Here is a 20283-nt window from a genome sequence, read left to right as displayed (position 1 = left end):
TCTCTAGGTCATTGGTTCCATTGTCATATGGCTCTAACAGTTAGGAAGTTTTTCCTGATGTCCAGTCGAAATCTGGCTTCCTGCAACTTGAGCCCATTATTCCGTGTCCTGCACTCTGGGACGATCAAGAAGAGATCCTGGCCCTCCTCTATGTGACAACCTTTCATGTACTTGAAGAGTGTGGCCCAGGTTATGAGTCATGAAGAAGAATCCAGCTTTAGAGATATATGGAATCTCCCTCTACCCACAAGCCAGAAAATGTGTGCTTTCAATGGTGTCACTAGGGTTGGTGTCACCCGGTGCAGTAACTCATGGTGTCAACCCCATGGACCTCCTCCCGTACCAGACCTAGGGTTCCTAGGGGCGGAGCGGCACTGGGTTAGGGTTGCCATATTCCAGTTCCACAAATCCAGCAGGCTAATTTGCATATTATGCAAATTATTTGCATATTATTTGCATATTTGGATTGTCCAGTCGTTTTATTTTTGTGCCTAGAAATTGCTACCAAAAACTGGGGAAAGATGTGAGAAATCTTTTTTAAAAAAAACTTAACATTTTCAGCCTTAAATGCCTAGACTCTGGTTTCCAACACTATGGAATGTTGATTGATTGATTAAGAGGATTTATATCCTGCCCTTCTGCTGTTAAAAACAGAGCTCAGGACAGCTTACAAATATAATTAAAAAAATGCACAATCAATATAAAAACATAATAAAAACACAAAATAGCAACAAACATAAAGTAAGTCAGGGCAGCAGTATGGTTAACCATTACATATACGATATATTTCAGAGATGTGGTGGGTGGAGAAAAACAAGAAGCCAAAATGTTAGGAAAAGGAGTCTTTCACACCACATGCTCAGTTCTAAATACTGTTGCAGCAAGTTTTACAAGTTCCTCCAGTATTCCACTGGTGCAGGCACTCAGACATTCAAAGTATCTGTATGTTTCTTAGGTTTTATAAAAGCAGAGCTTTGCTTAACTCAAAATTTCTTCTCCCTTTGATCAACCACATCTACACAGGTTCCACCTCCATACTCAAAATGAAACTGGGCCTGGAAGTGTGCAACAACCCCACACATACCTTGCTAATTAGATTACCAATGCCAGGATGTCTGTCTTATCGACTACTCTCCTGCTCCCCTCCCCCACCCCCCGGGCATCATGAAAGACCCAGTCCTGGGCTCAGAAAGAAAATAAATATCTGGTCCTCTTCAAAGTACTGATAAGCCTCTTGTTTTAATTAAAATAATAATTATAAGTTCTTGCTCTTATCACTAATGGGAGTTAATTATCTTGCATATGCTGCTGTTGCTTCTATGGCTGTAATGGAGTGAGGTTAAAGATAAGTGAAATGCAAACAGGAAAAAAAAACACAGAAGGCAGTAACACTTTCCTAAATGTAATACCATACCAACCACAACAAGATTCCTATGAGTAAGGCAGAAAACTAAGCAGCTCACAACCAGTCAGGATTCCTAACCAAAAACCAAAAATAGGATAAATGAAGAAATATTTATATAAGTGTGACTATCAAATATATTTATTATTTCCACAAACTGTAAAGATATTTATAGTGCAACCCTAGGTTTATTTATTCAGAAGCAAGTCCCAGTGTATTCAGTGGAACTTACTCAAACAGGGACAGAACTGCACCCTCAAGTGATAAGCAACTTCATTCACACAACCGAAAATTCTGAATCATGCCACTTTACGCTGTTTTGCAACTGTTTATACTTGTTTTTAATGGTTATTGGATTTTAAATGGCTTTATTTCTTGTTGTGAGCTGCCTTGGTTTCCAACCCTACCTCACAGGGTTGTTGGAAAGACTACACACACACACACACACACACACACACACACACACACACACACACACACACACACACACACACACACACACACAGCAGATGTATAAATACATACAGCCTATATAATAGTTTATTGTCAAACCAGCTGGTCATTGCAGAAAAATCAGTATTAGTTTCCTACAGAATAAAAACTGTAATACCTAAGTAAGCCCTGCCTACTTGCTTTAAAATAGGACTGGAGGGGGGGGGACAGAAAGAGAACACAAATACAATTCTTTTTTACATTCACTCCAAAGTCCCATTGATTTTCAGCACATTCATAACCATGTCTACTCAAAAGTAAATCCTATTGAATTCAATGCGATTTACTGTGGACATATGGGATTAGCAATGCTTTTACCCCCACAAAAGCAAGTATTGGGAAGGTTTCCAAAACACTGCCCAGGATCTGACTCCTACACACAAGAGGGGAAAAAACTGAAATGTATATACTTACCCAATTTATGAGATTTTCAGATAAACGGGGGGGGGGAACCACCATTTTCTGGCCTTGCAATGAGGTTTACTAGACACTGCCTCAGGTCAACCAAACACTTCACTGATTGGCTGCAATCCTGAACGGGCGGGGTTAAAGCTACGAAGTGCTATACAGTAGTTTAAAAAAAGATTTAACGGGGGGGCTGACGTTTTTATGTATATCTCGAGAATCGGACCACCTAGAAACTTAATTTTTTTAAAAAATTAAAGCTGAGAATCCGGGCCAGCTAAGTAGCATGCAAAGAATTCAGGTTAAAACCCGGCTAACCGGGCAATATGGCAGCCCTACTCTGGGTGACACCCCCTCTCATGGTGTCACCCTGGTGCGGTCCGTACTCCCCGCACCCGGCTAGTGATGCCGCTGTGTGCTTTGAAAAAGCTACCCTCACAACTGGGAAAGGGCCATAGCTCACAGGCAGAGCATCTGTTTTGTATGCAGAAGGTCCCAGGTTCAATCCCTCTCTAAAACGCTGGAGAGGCTCTCCCAGCCAGTGTACACATTACTGAGCGTGATGGACCAATGGTTTGACTCAGCATTAAGGCACCTTCCTGTGTTCCTGATTCCATAAATATTTTGCTGAAATCAGGAAATGCCCAGTTCACCTTGAAAAGTGCAGCAAAGAGACCTATTCCCCTAACCAGTGAGCCAGCTGGTCAGGTGATGGCTCATCGCATCTCAGGTAGGAAATGCAGATCATCTATGAACAGCATCTCTTTCGCCCGGGAGAGGAAATTCTATGTGAAGCTTATTGCTGTTGTCCCTTTATTGTATGTTGTTGTATGTGTATTGTATGTTGTTGAACTGTGTTTGATGAAATATGAATTGTAATTTAATATGTGTTCTGTATTTTTCTTTTATATGTGATGAATTGTGGCAGCCTATGGCTCTGAGAAATAATGATATCCATTCATTCATTCTGTGAACATAAGAAGAGCCCTGCTGGATCAGGCCAATGTCCCATCTAGTCCAGCATCCTGTTCTCACAGCAGCCAACCAGTTGCCCATAGGAAACCCACAAGCAAGACCTGAGTGCAAAGCGCATCTTCCTCTCCTGTGGTTTTCAGCAACTGGTATTTGGAAGCACACTGCCTCCGATTATGGAAGCAGAGCGGCCATTCAAAGGCTACTAGCCATTGATAGCTTTTCCCTCCATGAATTTGTCTAATCCTTTTTTAAAAGCCATCCACATTGGTGGCCATAACTCCTTCTTGTGGGAGTGAATTCCATTGTTTAACTGGGTGCTATGTGAAGAAATATTTTCTTTTGTCTGCCCTGAATCTTTCAACATTCAGCTTCATTAGATGTCCTCAAGATCTAGTTGTACTGCAGAGGAAGAAAAACTTTTCTCTACCCACTTTCTCCATGCCATGCAAAAATTTATACCCTTCTATCATGTCACTGCTTACTAGCCTTCTCTCTAAACTAAAAAGGCCCAAATGCTGCAACCTTTCCTCATAGGAGATTGGCTACATCCCCTTGATCATGATGAACACCCTTTTCTGAACCTTTATCAGTTCTGCAATATCCTTTTTGAGGTATTGTACTCAAACTGTACCAGAACTGTGCACAGTATTCCAAATGTAGTCGCACCATAGATTTGTAAAATATCAGCAGTTTTATTTCCTAATGATCTCTACCATGGAATTTACCTTTTTCACAGCTGTCACACACTGGGTTGACATCTTCATTGAGCTATCCCCTATGATCCTAAGGTCTCGTTCCTGATGAGTCAGCGCCCCAACATGCATAAATATTTTAGAGATAAAATATTTATATGCTGCTCTTTGGCCCTGTACCAAGCCCACAAAGCGGCTCAAAGATAATACAACAAAATCAATGAAAATCTTTTTTTTTAAAAAAAGAGACATAACTAATAACAGCAAGAGAGGGGTGGTGGTGGCAGCAGGGAAGCCTCTGGAGCTCAGAGAGTAAATGAACATAAGCTCTTCCGGATCAAGGACCTATTTTAGTCCAGGCTTAATTAAACCAATAAACCAGTGGTCACTGGCCTTTTTGTGCTGGAATATTGAGAAAGTGCTCGGGGCTCCAATGACAAAATGGCTGCCATAGAGGTTTGGCATTATGCAAAATGGAGGCATACAGGGGAGGGTGAGCCCGTGGAAACAGGAATTGAAAAGAAAAAGCACACTCTCATTCAATGTGGATTTTTTAAGGGATATTTATTGAGACATGTTGCTGGCACCACAGGAGGTACTAGCAGGCACACTGATGCCCATGGATGCTGCATTGACAACCCCTCCTACCCACCTAACCACACACACACACTTAGCCAGTTTTGCAAGATTTATCAGAGGTTGACTTCAATTTGCAATTCCTCCCCCCAGCAGCATTTACTTGCACCTGCAGTTTTTGAGTGATGGGCTGTGGCAGGGGTGGCTCCAGTTATTCTGCCTCCCCTAGGTGAAAGTTTGATTCCATTGCTCCCCACCACCACCACCACCACCACCACCACCTCAACACCTTGTTGCATGCAGGATGGGGAAATGCTGAACACCTGAAATTGAAAAAGATGGAGCCAAGACTTTATTCCATCTAGGCTAATATTGTCTACTGTGTTTGACAGCAAGTCTCCAAAGTCTCAGGCAGAAAGAAGAACATAAACGCTCAAGAAGAAGAGCCCTGCTGGATCACAGCAAAGGTCCATCCAGTCCAGAATCCTGTGACTTACAGTGGCCAACTGGATGCCTCTGGGAAGCCTGCAAGCAGGTTATCAGGGCCGTAACCCTCTACCTCTGCTATCCCCAGGATTCAGGAGACTGCTGCCTCTGATTCTGAAGGGAGCACATATGGCAGGGCTGAGCCCTCAAGTGGGGAGTCCTCATCAGAGGAAGGCCAGGAGTAGGGTTGCCAGGTTCAGGGCCTGAGACTGATCCTGTATCTTTAGGAGAAGAGAAAATCAGCCAAGTGCAGGTGTTCTTGCAACCTTGTAATAGGAAAAACCACAAGGTGGAATTCTCCCTTCCCCCAGCACAACTTTTAAAGATGCAGAAGACCTCTTGGAGTTTTCATGGTAAGTGGTATTCAGGGGTGGTTTTACCATTGCCTTCCTCTGAGACTGAGAGGCAGCAACTGGCCCAAGGTCACCCAGTGAGCTTCATGGCTGTGTGGGGATTTGAACCCTGGTCTCTACCAAGTTTTAATATTGACCTCTTCAAAGGTCATGTTACTATACAGTATGGTTTTTTCTTCTTCAGGATCACTTAAGTAGTTATAAGGTGATTGCTATCATGAAAAATGCACCCTCAGTCAAGGAAAGTCTTGAGTGAGCAAGTTTCTGGGGGCTCTTCCAGAGTAAGATTTTGTTGTGTGTTTGCCCTGCCTTATTAATTGAATTATTCAGGGTCCTATTCTTAAAATAAGCTGTCGTTCTTTAAATGGAGGCTCTCATTGTCTGTGGCACATTTTTAGAAACTGCAAAAAAAATCTGGAGGGGAAGCACAGCTCTAGAGAGTGTGGTGCGCCCATTTGCCCCACCCTGGCTACAAGGCTGGTGTACCCCCCTTTGTAATGATGCTGCATGAACTCTGCTGTCTTCCTGGTGATGCTGCCTATGCCCTGGGACTCCCTCAGGATGTTCAGTAAGCCCCTTCACTCACAACGTTCCCAAAGATCCTCCAAGGCACTTTGTTTAGGCATGCAGGCATTTTGGAAATAGTATGTACAGTTCTGGTTGCTGCATCTCAGAAAGGATATTGTACACCTGATGCCAAAGAGGGCGATGAAAGAGCTGGAGCAGCTCCCTATGAGGAACAGCTGGGTTGTTTGGTGCTGCTTAGGTGAGTGAGAGGCGACATGATCATCAATTAAACAATAACAATAACAATAAAATGATGATGATGATGTTGTTGCGGGACTCCCAGCAGCCCTAGCTAGCATGGCCAAAGGTCAACAATTTTGGAAGTTGTAGTTAGTGGTGAGGATGAATTCCAATAAAAATGAGAGTGGAAGTTGTTGATGTTTGCTTATTCGGCCCATGCCCAGAAAAGAAATTAATCCAGTGAATGATTGGTATTCTCTGTCATTGCTTTCATCCCATAAATGACACGCAACTGATTCCATTTTTTACATAAATTACATAAGTTGTGTAACTTTGCCACAGTCTGAAGGCACATGAGGCCACCCCCTTGCTGAAGCTAAGCAGGGTCAGGTCTGGTCAGTGCCTGGATGGGAGACCGCCTGGGAACCATATGTAAGCTGCCTTGGGTTTCTATCATGAAAAGAAAGGCGGGGTATAAATGTAATAAATAAATAATAGTTATTGGAGGGAAATGAACTACAGAGGGAAGGAAACAGTGCTGCACATGATGAATACAGGTTGGAATGGAAAGCTATGTCTTACATCCCTGGTTGTATTTGACAGCTTCAGGTGGGCACCATGTTGAGTACCCCTGGGCAAGACCAAGGAGAAAGGGTATGACTGTTCTAGATGTTTGCTGCCCTGGGCTCCTTAGGAAGGGCAGGATAAACATGTAATAAATAAAATAAGTTTGAGGTTCTAGTGTAGGCAAGGGGAGTCCCACACGCAACCACTGTGGTACATTGCCTGAGCTCTCTTTGCCATCACTTTTCTGTCCTTTTCAACGTGTGCTTAATGCACAATGACCTCCCCATTAAAAGAAAGAGAGAGAAAAGGCGAGTCTCAATACAGGCCTAGATTGGAGCATTAAATAAAAAGTGAAACCAGAGACGCTTCAGCATTGAAAACCACAACGGAAAACTATGACGGAGCTAAGAATAGGGCAGTACCACGTCTGGTGCATGTTTTCTTATTGTTCTGTGCCTTCAAGTCGACTACGACTTATGGCGACTCTAAGAATCAGCGACCTCCAAGAGCATCTGGCATGAACCACCCTGTTCAGATCTTGTACGTTCAGGTCTGTGGCTTCCTTTGTGGAATCAAGCCATCTCTTGTTTGGCCTTCCTCTTTTTCAACTCTTTTTCCCAGGATTATTGTCTTTCCTAGTGAATCATGTCTTCTCATGATGTGTCCAAAGTATAACCTCAGTTTCATCATTTTAGCTTCTAGTGACAGTTCTGGTTTAATTTGTTCTAACACCCAATTATTTGTCTTTTTTGCAGTCCATGGAACTCTCCTCCAACACCACATTTCAAATGAGCTGATTTTTTCTCTTATCCGCTTTTTTTCACTGTCCAACTCTCACATCCATACATAGAGAATTCCCAGAATTCCCTGGGGAGAGAGATGGGTTGTTAAAACCACTCTGGGAACTGTTGCTCTGCGAGGCGAACAGAGATCTCCTAACAACTCTTAGCACCTTTAACAAGCTACACTTCCCAGGATTCATTAGGGGAACTGTTCCAAATAATCCAGCTGTCTGATGCTGATCAGAGCACTGCTGCCACTCCCCACTGCTGAGAGAGAGAGAGACAGACAGACAGACCTGAAGGGGCTACTGAGATAAGAATGTAAGAAGAGCCCTGCTGGATCAGGCCAAAAGCCCATCTCATCCAGCATGCTGTTATCACTATGGCTAGACAGATGCAGTAGTGTAGTGGCAAATTCAAAAGTGCATGGTCCCTTTATGATAGTTACAGACACATCCCCTCTCCTCCCCCCTTTTTTTGCTCCTGGGTTGAGAATTAGATCCTTGGTCATTCTTTTCCCACAACAACAGACATTCCTAGAAGCATCAGCATGAGAGGGAAGAGTGTTAGTTACTAGGAAGAGTCTTCTCCGTGGCTGACTCACTTCCTTTCACTCTGATTGGCTCTAATCAGCAGGAAAAGGAAAAGGACGCATGTTAGAAGATGCTTCTCAGTGGCTTGCACACTCCCCTGTCATGATGGATTGGCTCATAGGATGATGGAGATGTAGGGACCCTGCTTCTCAAAACATAAGGGATCTAAGACCCCCTGAGTCCCTTGGCAGATGCCTTTGGGAAGTCTACATGCAGGACCTGAATGCAACAGCACTCACCCCTCTTGCAATTCCCCGACAACTGATATAGAGAGGCATACTGGCTCCAACAGTGGCCTTAGCCTTTACGGGAGGGGTCTCAGAGGGTGCTTGGCCTATGGCCCGCTCATCCCACAGCCTTTCCTTCTTTCTTGGCTTGGCAAGTTTAGCAGCAGAATTTATTAATTTCTGCCCGCACTAGCTACAGCATAAGAAAACAAAGCATTTGAACATACTCGACCCATGTGAAATGGGGGTGTAAAGCTTTTGCCAAAGTGGAACTCCAGAAAAAAACATCCTCCATCCACCACTTTGTGTTGGCTTATATTGTGCCAAAAATGAGGTCGCGGATGGAAGGTCTGGATATCACAGAGCCGCTGCATATGCAGCTGTGCAGAACTGCCTGGGGGCGTGCAAGATTGTCATCAAACCATCCTGGCAAAGGTCACGATAAACACTTGAGCAGAGTTTCAAGAGGGAGCCAAGGAGCGAGCTGTAGAAAAATCTCCCTCTTCTCAGCTCGAGAGGAAGGAAAAACACCAACAGGAATGAAAAGGGATGATTGAAAGCAGCCGAGGACAAAAGCAGCCAAGATGCCAGGAGGGTTTTTTGACTGCTTTCAAGAGCAAACAATGAATATATGAATGGCCTACATGTGCAGCTGGAGCAGGTGGTAACCTGGATTGTATCGTTTCATATTTTGAGGGGTGGGGGGAAAGAATCAAATCTCTGAATGGTCCTTTATGTGAACAAGGGCTGTGCAATCAGAAAAATTGGTACAACAGAGAGTCAGCTCTGATTAGGGATGGAAGATCATAGAAGCATATAATAGTAGAGTTGGAAGGGGCCTATAAGGCCATCAAGTCCAACCCCCTGCGCAATGCAGGAATCCAAATCAAAGCATTCCCAACAGATGGCTGTCCAGCTGCCTCTTGAATGGCTCCAGTGTCGGAGAGCCCACTACCTCTCTAGGTAATTGGTTCCATTGTCGTATGGCTCTTAACAGTTTTTCCTGATCTATCAATTCTCACAGTATCTCATTTTCCCAGTCTCCAGTTCTCCAAATTTCTGCATCAACTGGTAATTTTTTTAAAAAAAAGTCCTATGAATATTCATCTGCATTTTAGTGCAAATTTCTCCTAATAAACATATTTTTGTATACAATTTTGCCTGATATACATTTTCACAATTAATTTGTTTCTGTATATGCAGTATCATGCATTTGTATATTTTTTCACGAATATGTACATTTTATGTGCACTTTCCCCTAACGTATACATTTTTGTATATATTATTTGGTTAGCAAACTACATCACAAAATTCGAGAAGTGCGAAGTTTCAAAGGATATCTATACTTCATTTCAGATATTGTTTTGGGAAGGGCAGATTAGGTAGGTTTGAGCTGAAATTTGAACTCAACCAAATTTCTCACCCATCCCTGGTGGAACAGAACATTTCTCTCCCAATATGTTGACTTTCCATTTTTGTTTTCACTTGCAAGAAGGTTAGTACCCTCCATCAAGCTCCAGCAGAAATGGAGAGAAGGGATGAACAGCCACCATCATCTTTGCTGAAAGACCAGCAATGCTTAGTTCCTCATCTCCTTCAGTCATTTCCATTATGGCTGATATTATATGGATGCTAACTAAGAAGTAGTGCCTGAGTTTGCTTATTCCTTCTCCCTCCCAATCCCCTTTCCTTATGTGTCTCATCATTTAGATTGTAAGTCTGAGAACAGGGATTGCTTTACTACTGAACTTTGCAATCTTGTATGTTTGTTTGTGGACTGAAAACAACATCAAATAGTGATCATATTTGCTAAATTGATTTCAGTTTCAGACATGGGATGAATAAGCAAACATCAACCATTTCCACTCCCATTTTAGTCAGAGTTCTCTGTTATCACTAGTCTCAAGTGCCAAAATAAGTCCACTGCCCTTGAGTACTATATATCTTGACTTGGGCCCCATCTGCACTAGACATTTAAAGCAGTATCATACCATGTTAAAGTGTCATGGCTTCCCTCGAAGAATCCTGGGAACTGTGGGTTGTTAGGAGATCCCTATTCCCCCCACATAGCTACAATTCTTGGAGAGGTTTAACAAGCAATCTTCTCTTCCCAGGGAACTCTGAGAATTTTAGCTCTGGGAATAGTGGTCTCCTAACAGCTCTCAGCTCCCTTAACCAATTACAGTTCCTATGATGCTTTGAGGGAAGCCACGGCAGTTTCAAGTGATATAATACATCTTTAAATGTGTAATTCAGATTACACTAATCTAAGGGAGGGTCTAAGGAAGGGACACCATTTGCTGCTCTGCTTGAAGGAGCAGAATGTTTTGGGCCAGTCGTAAGGACATAAGAAGAGCCTTCAGGGTTTCGCCAGTGGCCCATCTAGTCCAGCATCCTGTTCTCACAGTGGCCAGCCAGATGCCCATGGGAAGCCCACAAGCAGGACCAGAGCGCAAGAGCACTCTCCTCTCCCGCATCTTATGGCAACTAGTTTTCAGAAGCATGCTGCATCTGACTGTGATGCCAGAGCACACCATAAGAACAGTCCTGTGCATGCACCACTCATGCAGCCCATATGATACCTGTAGTTGTGACACAGTATCAGAAATGGGGTAGCACCAAAAATGTCCACAGGAGATTACATTTTTGTGCAGAGAGTAGCAGTGCTGGGGAGAGGAGCACAAAGCATTCTGCAGTACCCTTCACCCTTCCTTACCTTTATCACTGCCAAGGCCACAACTGTTTCAGCACTATATATATATATATATATTGTTTTCTCCAATTTTATTCTTATTTACCATCTGTGTACACAGTGCTTCAGTTCTGCTCACATTCATGGCTGTCAGATTAATTTGTGCCGGTTTATTTTTATCTTATTTATTTATTTATTATTTGATTTACATCCTGCCCTTCCTCCCAGCAGGAGCCCAGGGCGGCAAACAGAAACACTAAAAACACTTTAAAACATCATAAAAACAGACCTTAAAATACATTAAAACAAAACAACGTTAAAAACATTTTTAAAAAAAGCTTTAAAAACATCTTTTTTTTAAAAAGGGTTAAAACAGGTTATTTAAAAAAAAAAATATTAAGAAGCAATTCTAACCCAGACACAGACTGGGATAGGTCTGAACTTAAAAGTCTTGTTGAAAGAGGAAAGTCTTCAAAAGGCACCAAAAAGATAGCAGAGATGGCGCCTGCCTAATATTCAAGGGGAGGGAATTCCACAGGGTAGGTGAAGCCACACTAAAGGTCCATTTCCTATATTGTGCAGAGCAAACCTCCTAATAAGATGGTATCTGCAGGAGGCCCTCACCTGCAGAGTGCAGTGATCGACTGGGTATATAAGGGGTAAGACGGTCTTTCGGGTATCCTGGTCCCGAGCTGTATAGGGCTTTGTACACCAAAACTAGAACCTTGAACTTGGCCCGGTAGCATTTTGCACCAGCTGCAGCTTCTGGACCAACCTTTCATTCATAAGGCAAGTCTAAAACTTTTAATTTAGACTACATTTAATTGAATGCCCAAGGGTATCTGATGAAACGGCTACACAACACCAGCCTGGAAGGAGGCAGGGCTCATAATTTTGCTTTCTAAAGCTCATAAACTAGCCAAGCATTTATCAGTAAGCATATACCTTCCTTTATAAGACATTAGAACCCTGTTGGATTAGTCCAGTGGCCCAACTTGTCCAGCACCCCGTTCTCACAGTGGCCAATCAGATGTCTTACAGGTAACCTGCAGCAGGACCTGAGCACAAGAGCCCTCTCTCTGCACTTGTTTTTCCCAGCAACAGACATTCATATGCATGTTGTCTCACACAGTGGAAGTATTACTATTTATTAAATTTATATCCTGCCTTTCCTCCCAGAAGGAGCCCAGGGCAGCAAACAAAAACACTAAAAACACTCTAAAACATCTTAAAAACAGACTTTAAAAACATATTAAAACAAAACATTGTTGAAAACATCTTTTAAAAAAAGTTTAACAACATCTTAAAAAGTAATTCCAACACAGATGCAGGCTGAGATAAGGTCTCTACTTAAAAGGCTTGTTGAAAGAGGAAGGTCTTCAATAGGTGCCAAAAAGAGGTGCCTGTCTAATATTTAAGGGGAGGGAATTCCAACAGGTAGGTGCCACTACACTAAAGGTCCATTTCCTATGTTGTGCAGACAGACCTCCTGATAAGATGGTATCTGTAGGAGGCCCTCACCTGCATAGCACAGTGATTGACTGGATATAAAAGGGGTAAGATGATCTTTCAAGTAGAGAACATAACCATTGTGGCTAGTAGCCATTGATAGCCATATCCTCCATGAATATGTTTAATTCTCTTTTAAAGCCATCCAAGTTGGTGGCTTTTTGTGGGACCGGATTCCATAGTTTGAACCATGCACTGTGTGAAGACGTGCTTCCTTTTGTCTGCCCTAAAGCTTCTAGCATTCTGCTTCTTTGGATGCTCAAGTGTTATGAGAGAGGAAGAAAATGCAAACTGAATTTCTATCCCACCCCTTATGAACATGGTGTAGCAATAGGAGAAACATTTCCAAAGTCCCTAGCAAGTTGCACTTCTGCAATTAGACACAAATTCATCAATCTGTCATCAAATATTTGCCATATGAATCATCTGAAGTTCATGGGGCTGCAGTACACTAGAGAGTATTTTCTGTGGTGGCCCCCAGATTGTGGAATGCCCTCTCTTCTAAGATGCATCTGACCTAGTTGTTGTAAATGGTTAGATGTTTGGTCAAGATGCACCTTTGGGGTGAAGGGTAGAAGATATAAGATGGCTTAATTCAAAGGTGGGGAACCTTTGGCCTTCCAGATGTTGCTGAACCACAACTCCCATCAGCCCCAGCAAGAATGGCCACTGGTCAGGCATGATGGGAGTTGTAGTCCAGTAATCTCAAGGGGCCAAAAGATTCCCCACACCTGGTTTAATTGGATTTAGTTATATGTAACCCACCCTAGGAACACAAGATGACAGGCTATAAATGCCTACCAATAAACAAATCAAACAATGGTTCAGTATATATTATAGAGACTTGCAGAAAAAGACAGATATGTTCATTTCTCTGTGGTACACAACATTACACAGGTACCCAGGACATCTGGAAGAACACCATCTTATTTTGCAACCATCAACTCCATCTTTGTCACTACTTCCTAGAACTGAAGTAACTGCAGTTCAAAAGTTGAAATGGAAATGTAATGCCTTCAAGTCGCTTCTGACTTATGGTGACCCTACGAATAGGGTTTTCATGGTAAGCGGTATTCAGAGAGGGTTTACCATTGCCTCTCTCTGAGGCTGAGAGGCAGTGACTGGCCTGAGGTCACCCAGTGAGCGTCATGGCTGTGTGGGGATTCAAACCCTGGTCTCCCAGATCGTAGTCCAACACCTTTACTTTGGGAGAATTTCTGGATGGACAAGGCTCCTGCTGGGTGAGACCAAAGGTCCATCTATTCCAGCATCCTGCATTCCACAGCGGCCACCTAGATGCTTCTGAGAAGCAGGTCATAGCAGGAAGTGTTTTTCCCCAGTGTTGTTTTCAACTACTGCTGTACAGTGGCACACTGTATATAGAGGTTCCAAACAGACATTTCCTCAGTTTAAGAATACAATAAAAAAGAAGACAGACACCTTCACTTCCAGGCATAAATCCACCCCCCATGTATTTAATTATAGATATAAGCCCAGTATATTTGTGGTTGTTATGCAAAACAAGCCAGAAATACATGCAACACAGCCCGTCATTCCATGAAGTAATGTTTCAAGTCCTAACAATATCCCCTAAAATGCTGCAGGTGGTCACATTCGATATTTGACTTCCTGTTAAAATTGATGCACTTCATAGGACACCATTAATGCCACAATTCCATAACTAGCTCAAAGTTGATATTGTTCAGAGACTCAAACAAACTCCAATCTTCACAGCTGAACAATCTCGATGGGAGGCCAGTCCGCACATACCCATTTTGAAAAGCTTCTTAGTCATAAGTTATTTAAACTTCATGATTGCCATATAGCAGTGCTGAGATTCAAGGTTTGTGAATATAGCATATATAATTGTCTTGTATCAGCCATTTCAGCTTAGCCTCAGTTCCAGTTTAGCCTGAGCCAGAAGTTAGTTATTATTTTGCAAACCATTTCAAAGCCAAATGCTACCGAAGCAATGTACGAGAAGATAAAATCCAAAAGATAGAGTAAAAAAAACAATAAACCATTTCTAAAATTGTACAGTTACTATTCCATAAAATGGCTGAGTCACACTTCAGGAAAAGCCTTCTTGCACAAAAACTTCTTTAGCAGCCACCTGATTATCAAGATGCTAAGTGCTTGTTTAATTCCAGCAGGTAACCAATTCCAGAGGGCTGGAGTGGCTACTCTAAAAGCCTGGTTTCCAGTAAAAAAGATACACACCTCTGGGGTATATGGTACTCTTAGCAGTGCCTCATCTGAGAAACAGATACTGGGGCAAGATATAAGGGGCAAAGCAGTCCCTTAGGGAACCTAGTCCCAAGTTGTTTAAGGCTTTAAATGCAAAAAGAAAAAGCTTGAACTGTACCCAGTAACACTTTGGCAGGTAGTGCAGCTCCCTCGGCAGAGTTGTTATATGGTGTCGAGGGGATGCCCCAGTCAACAACCTAGCGGTTGCATTCTGCACCAGCTGCAGCTTCTGGGTTAAGCCCCTTGAGGGGAGCTCCACTGAGAATGCACTGCAGCAGTGCAGTCTTGAGGTTACGCATGCCCGGACCACAGTGGCCTAGCTATCTCACTTTATGTGACGCATGGAGCATAGCCAAGGGAATGGCTGCAGCCAGTGAAGGGATGCCAAGAGGAGCTTGATCATTGACATCCCCAAGGAGTCAGAATCTGAAAAACATGGTTTTATTTATGCATAAATAAATATTAATATGATTTGTATATCACGCTTTACACAGGTCCCAGGGTAGTTTCCAATAAAAATGAGTAATGGAGAATACATAAAAGCCATAAAAATAACACCGTCTATTAAAAAATGCACAACAGCAAATTACTGAGTGACAATTACTAATAGCAGCAGCAATCATGGAATCATAGAATAGTAGAGCTGGAAGGGGCCTATAAGGCCACTGAGTCCAACCCCCTGCTCAGTGCAAGAATCCAAATTAAAGCATACCCAACGGGGCTGTCCAGCTGCCTCTGGAATGCCTCCAGTGTTAAAGAGCGCACTACCTCCCTAGGTAGTCTCTCCCCTCCCCCCAAAGTTGTGCCTTGTCCAACCACTTGAACCTACAAAGAGGTAAGACTAGACACACCTCAACAGGGAAAGAGTTCCATATGAAACCTTAAAAAAAAACATTATGGTCCCATTTGCACTATATATTTAAGGCAGTATCATACTACTTTAAACAGTTGTGGCTCCCCCCCCAAAAAAAATCCTGGGAACTGTAGTGTGCTAAGGGTGCTGAGTTGTTAGGAAAGACCCCCATTCTCCTCGCAGAGCTACCATTCCCAGAGTTCCCTGGGAAGAGGGATCGGCTATGGAACCACTCAGGGAATTGTAACTCTGTGAGGGGAATAAGGGTCCCTTAACATCTTTCAGCATCCTTAACAAACTGCATTTCCCAGGATTCTTTGGGGGAAGCCATGACTGTTTCAAGTGGCATGATACTGTTTTATATGTACAGTGCAGATGGGACCTATTATGTGTGCATGTCAAGTATTGCCCATTTTCACCCAGCTCCCCTTGTCAAAGGCAGCGTATAGTCACAAAAATCTGTGCTCATTTGCACAAGTCCAGACACAGACACCCCAAGATAGTGACACTGATAAATTTAACAACTCAGGGTTTTTTCTTTTCTTTTAGCCTCACTTGTGCACAACGGCTCTGGCAAAAAAAAACAAAAAATGAAACCCCTCCCAAAAATTACAGATTGACCCGATTTGGGGGGGGAGGGGGAGGGTTTTAGGATCATAGGATCCTGCCATATTCCAAGCCACAGCATTGGCCCATCTCGTTCAGTATTGTCAACCCTGATTGGCAAAGGCTCTGCAGGGTTTCAGCCTCTCTCAATCCAGCCCTGGCATGTCAGGAATTAAACCTGGAGCCATCTGCATGCAAAGATGTAAAGCAATTGTTTATGTATTATAAATACTTATAACCTACTCTTTGTCTGAAGGAGAGGGACACATAGGTATGAAAACCATACTGACCATCAGTGGTGGCTAGTGCCCTTGCACTGGTAGAGGGCATGGCAAGGAGGTTGACCACAGGCAGAGGCAGAGCCAATGACAGGTGGAGCCACCTAATTTTAGTTTTGTCCCTATATCATCCTCCCTTCTACAATGAGACTGAGGGGGAAGAAGCTGACAGACAATGCCGCACACTAGACTGGTTGTAAATAAGGAGGCTGGCAGCTGCCAGCTGCCAGAGTATAGGATAAAGCTGATGGGACGGCACCCCATTTGCTCTAATGGTTCAGCCTCCACTACTAATGACATTTCGGCTAAAATTACAGTATGTTAAATCACAATGTAACTTCAATAAAAATTAAATGGCAGTGAGAATCGGATAAAACACATCCAGACATCATTACACTTCGCCCTACCCAAAGGCCATGCATACTAGAGATGGAAAGATCTGTCAATGGCAGTTCTTTCTCATTTTTCCAATCTTAAAATTCAGTTCACATTTCTGCACCAATCTGCAATAATTTTTTTTAAAAGATCCTCATGAAAATTCTCCAGCATTTTAGTGTGAATTTCTCCCAAAAACACATTTTTGTAGGCAATTTTGACTAATGTACACATTGTTGCTGGCAATTTCTCATCATAATGCATTTTTGTATTTTATTTTCACTCATATGTTCATTTTGATGCACACTTTCCCCTAACATATGCATTTTTGTAGACATTGGCTGGTTGGTGGACTGTATTGCAAAATCTAAGTAAGTGTGAAATTTGAAGGATGGCTGTGTTTTGGTTCTCATATTGTCCCTACTATATGCGTACATCAAGATTTAGCCCATAGAGAAACTGAAAATAACTTAAATACTAAAACTAGAACTTTAAAAGATATACATGGGACAATCCTATTTAATCATCTTCATCATCATCAGCTGAGGAAGGATAATAGCCCATACAGATGAAATTATGGACAGGGAATGTTGGAGGACATCAGAGTGGAAACCTCAAGAGTTGCCTGCATGAGATATGTGCATCAATGTGGCTTGAAATCTTTAGGGACAAGCCCTAAGGTCTCAGCTGAGTTAAACGAGATGACTCATATGTAAAAATAAGCAGGTCTCTCTGCTTCATGAGATAAGACCAGAAGCCAAAGATGAACCTCCAACCACCCTCTCATGAAGTGACAACATGGCATGGCAGGGTAAGATTTAGAAAACCAATTGTTTGACATTTAAAATTACTGTTTCTTGGAAGAGGGATTTCTAAAAAAAGATAAGGACTAAAGTTAGTCTGTTTCTTTTGAAAGCACTGGTTTCTATGGAGAACTTGTGGATCATACATGTGGAACGTGGGGGGTTATCTTAGTAAACATGTGGGACAGGAGAAATTGCTTCCTTTCAAATGGAACATACACTCAGAAAACTAGGGCTTGGACATTTCAAAACAATATATAATCTATAAAAATGACATGGGCCACAACAACACTACAAGTTTAACTGTCCAAACTTTCCTTAAAGTAATATGGCAAAACTACAGCTCCCAGGGCACTTTTTAAATATATTTATTTAGAGTATTTGTATCCAGCTCTTCAGCCAAAAGGTCTCCCAGAGTGGCTTACATACAATCAATTAAAACAAGACAGTCCCTGCCTGCTGGCTTACAGTCGAAAAAACCACAACACACAAAGGGAAAGGGGCAGGGAGGTAAGAGGAAAAAAGCAAACCCAGGCACAAATATAATGACCAACTGGCATAGAAACAGTTCAAGGGTAGGAGGTGTCTGATGGAGCTGATATGATGATCCCTGCTTCCCATCTCTCCCACTGAGACAGCCTGATGGAATGGCTGCTGACAGGTGATAGTTGACCTTATGGGTGATGGCCATTTGGATTTAGTCACCAAATTCCATCTTAACTTTACTCAAGCCCCAGATATCTTCATACACAAGTCTCACAGCTACACTGCATCATGGGCTTTGTGTGATCTACGGGTTCTGAATACACAGGTATGCAGACATGCCCCAAAGAAAGCAGTACAAGAACCACACCCACAAGACCTATTCACTCCACAAGGGACAAAGGTAAAAAAAAAAATGACCAGAACATTCCATCATGGGAAAGAACTAGTCCTGGGCTATGTTTTCAGCAGCATTCTCTCTCTCTCTCTCTCTCTCTCTCTCTCTCTCTCTCACACACACACACACACACACACACACACACACACACACACACACCTTTCTTGCCTTGAAATATATTTGAACACTTTTATAAGAACATGCCCCAATGAGCAACCTCAGCTGTCTGTGTACATGAACCAAAGCAGACTATAAGAGGTTTATAAGACAAGCATGTCACTGAAGCCCAAATTACAACAAAGAAGTTCCTAAAATGAGGGCCAGCGTAGTGCAGTGATTAGTGTCTGGTTAGTATCAAAGAGACCCTAGTTCAATCACTCAGCCACGCAGCTCTCTAGGCAGTCTTTGACCAAAGACCAGCTGCCATCCTAACCCTACCTCACAAGTTTGTTGTGAGGGTAAGATAAGGAAGGAAATATAATTATGTATGTCACAGTGAGCTTATTTGAGAAAGTGTGTATAGGGGGTGTTGTTCATTAACTAACTAAATAAACAAACAAACAAACTACCAAAATTGTAAGCTAGAAAATTATTTGTATGATTGCAGTTATGCAGGAGTGTGTGTGAGAATTAGAGAGGGAAGGATGCCGCCCTGGGCTCCTGCTGGGAGGAAGGGGGAGATATAAATTTTAAACTAAACAACAATAATAAAAACTATCAATTCCATTTCTTTCAAATTCTCATTTTTCCAATCTTAAATTTGGCTCCCCACATTCTGCAGCAATTTGCAGTTTTTTTTAAAAAAAAACTTATGAAAATTCACCAGCATTAAGTGTGAATTCTCCTAATAAACACATTTTATATGGTTTTGACTAATGTACACATTTTTGCAAGCAATTTCTCCTAACAGAGTTCATTTTTGTATGTTATTTTCACTAATATATTCATTTTTATGCACATTTTTCTCTGTATGCATTTTTGCAAACATTGGTTGGAGAATTGCATTGCAAAATTCGGATACATGCAAATTGCAAAGGCTTGCTGTGTTTTGGTTCTCATATTGCTTCAGAAACTGCAAATTTGTTTTTAATGTTTTTAATTGTTTTAAACTGCCCAGAGAGCTTCAGCTATGGGGCGGTATACAAATGCAATAAATAAATAAATTTGATAAATTCAGCTTTAAATGTGAACTAAATCAAATTTCTTCCCATCCCTAGAGAGAAACAATGAAGCAGGTGGCAAGATCACCAAGAAACTGGCTCTGGCTCTTGCAAGAGAAGAAATGACACACAATTGACATGAATTACCATGGTGTTCAAACCTACACCCCACTCAAAGATGGAGATTCTAGGTAGGACTTGGCCCTAGAGGTCTTTCAAGACCATGGGCTTCCTGTCCTTCAAGGTAATGCAACAATGGCAGCTTCCTTTCGTGATGATCAAGGTAGAGGAAGGGAGGAGAAGATTTCCCATCCAACTTTTGGAGACTGCAGGGGAGGTCAAGGCAGGTGAAAATGAAGGACTAGGGAAGGGGAACTTGTGGTCCTCCAGATATTGTTGGAGTACAACTCCATCATCCCCAACATTTAGCCATGCTGTCTGGGGAGTTGGGAGTCCAATGACATTTGGAGGGCCACAGGTTCCCCATCCCTGGACTAGATGGGTAAAACCATCCTCCAACAAAAGAACATAAGAAGAGCCTGCTGGATCAGGCCAAATGGCTTATCTAGTCCAGCATCCTGTT

At 42.4% G+C, this 20283-nt stretch overlaps 1 protein-coding gene across 9 annotated transcripts in view; it reads right to left on the bottom strand.

Moving 5' to 3' along the window:
* The window catches only part of DLG2 (discs large MAGUK scaffold protein 2), a 1398326-nt gene that overhangs the window by 766817 nt on the left and 611226 nt on the right, over nt 1–20283 (bottom strand). The gene's annotated exons all lie outside the window — the stretch shown is intronic.

This window comes from Rhineura floridana, chromosome 5, assembly GCF_030035675.1.
Source record: "Rhineura floridana isolate rRhiFlo1 chromosome 5, rRhiFlo1.hap2, whole genome shotgun sequence".
In the NCBI taxonomy this organism is placed as follows: Eukaryota; Metazoa; Chordata; class Lepidosauria; order Squamata; family Rhineuridae; genus Rhineura; species Rhineura floridana.
Note: the sequence above shows the minus strand (reverse complement) of the source record. Positions and strands in the feature narration are given on the sequence as shown.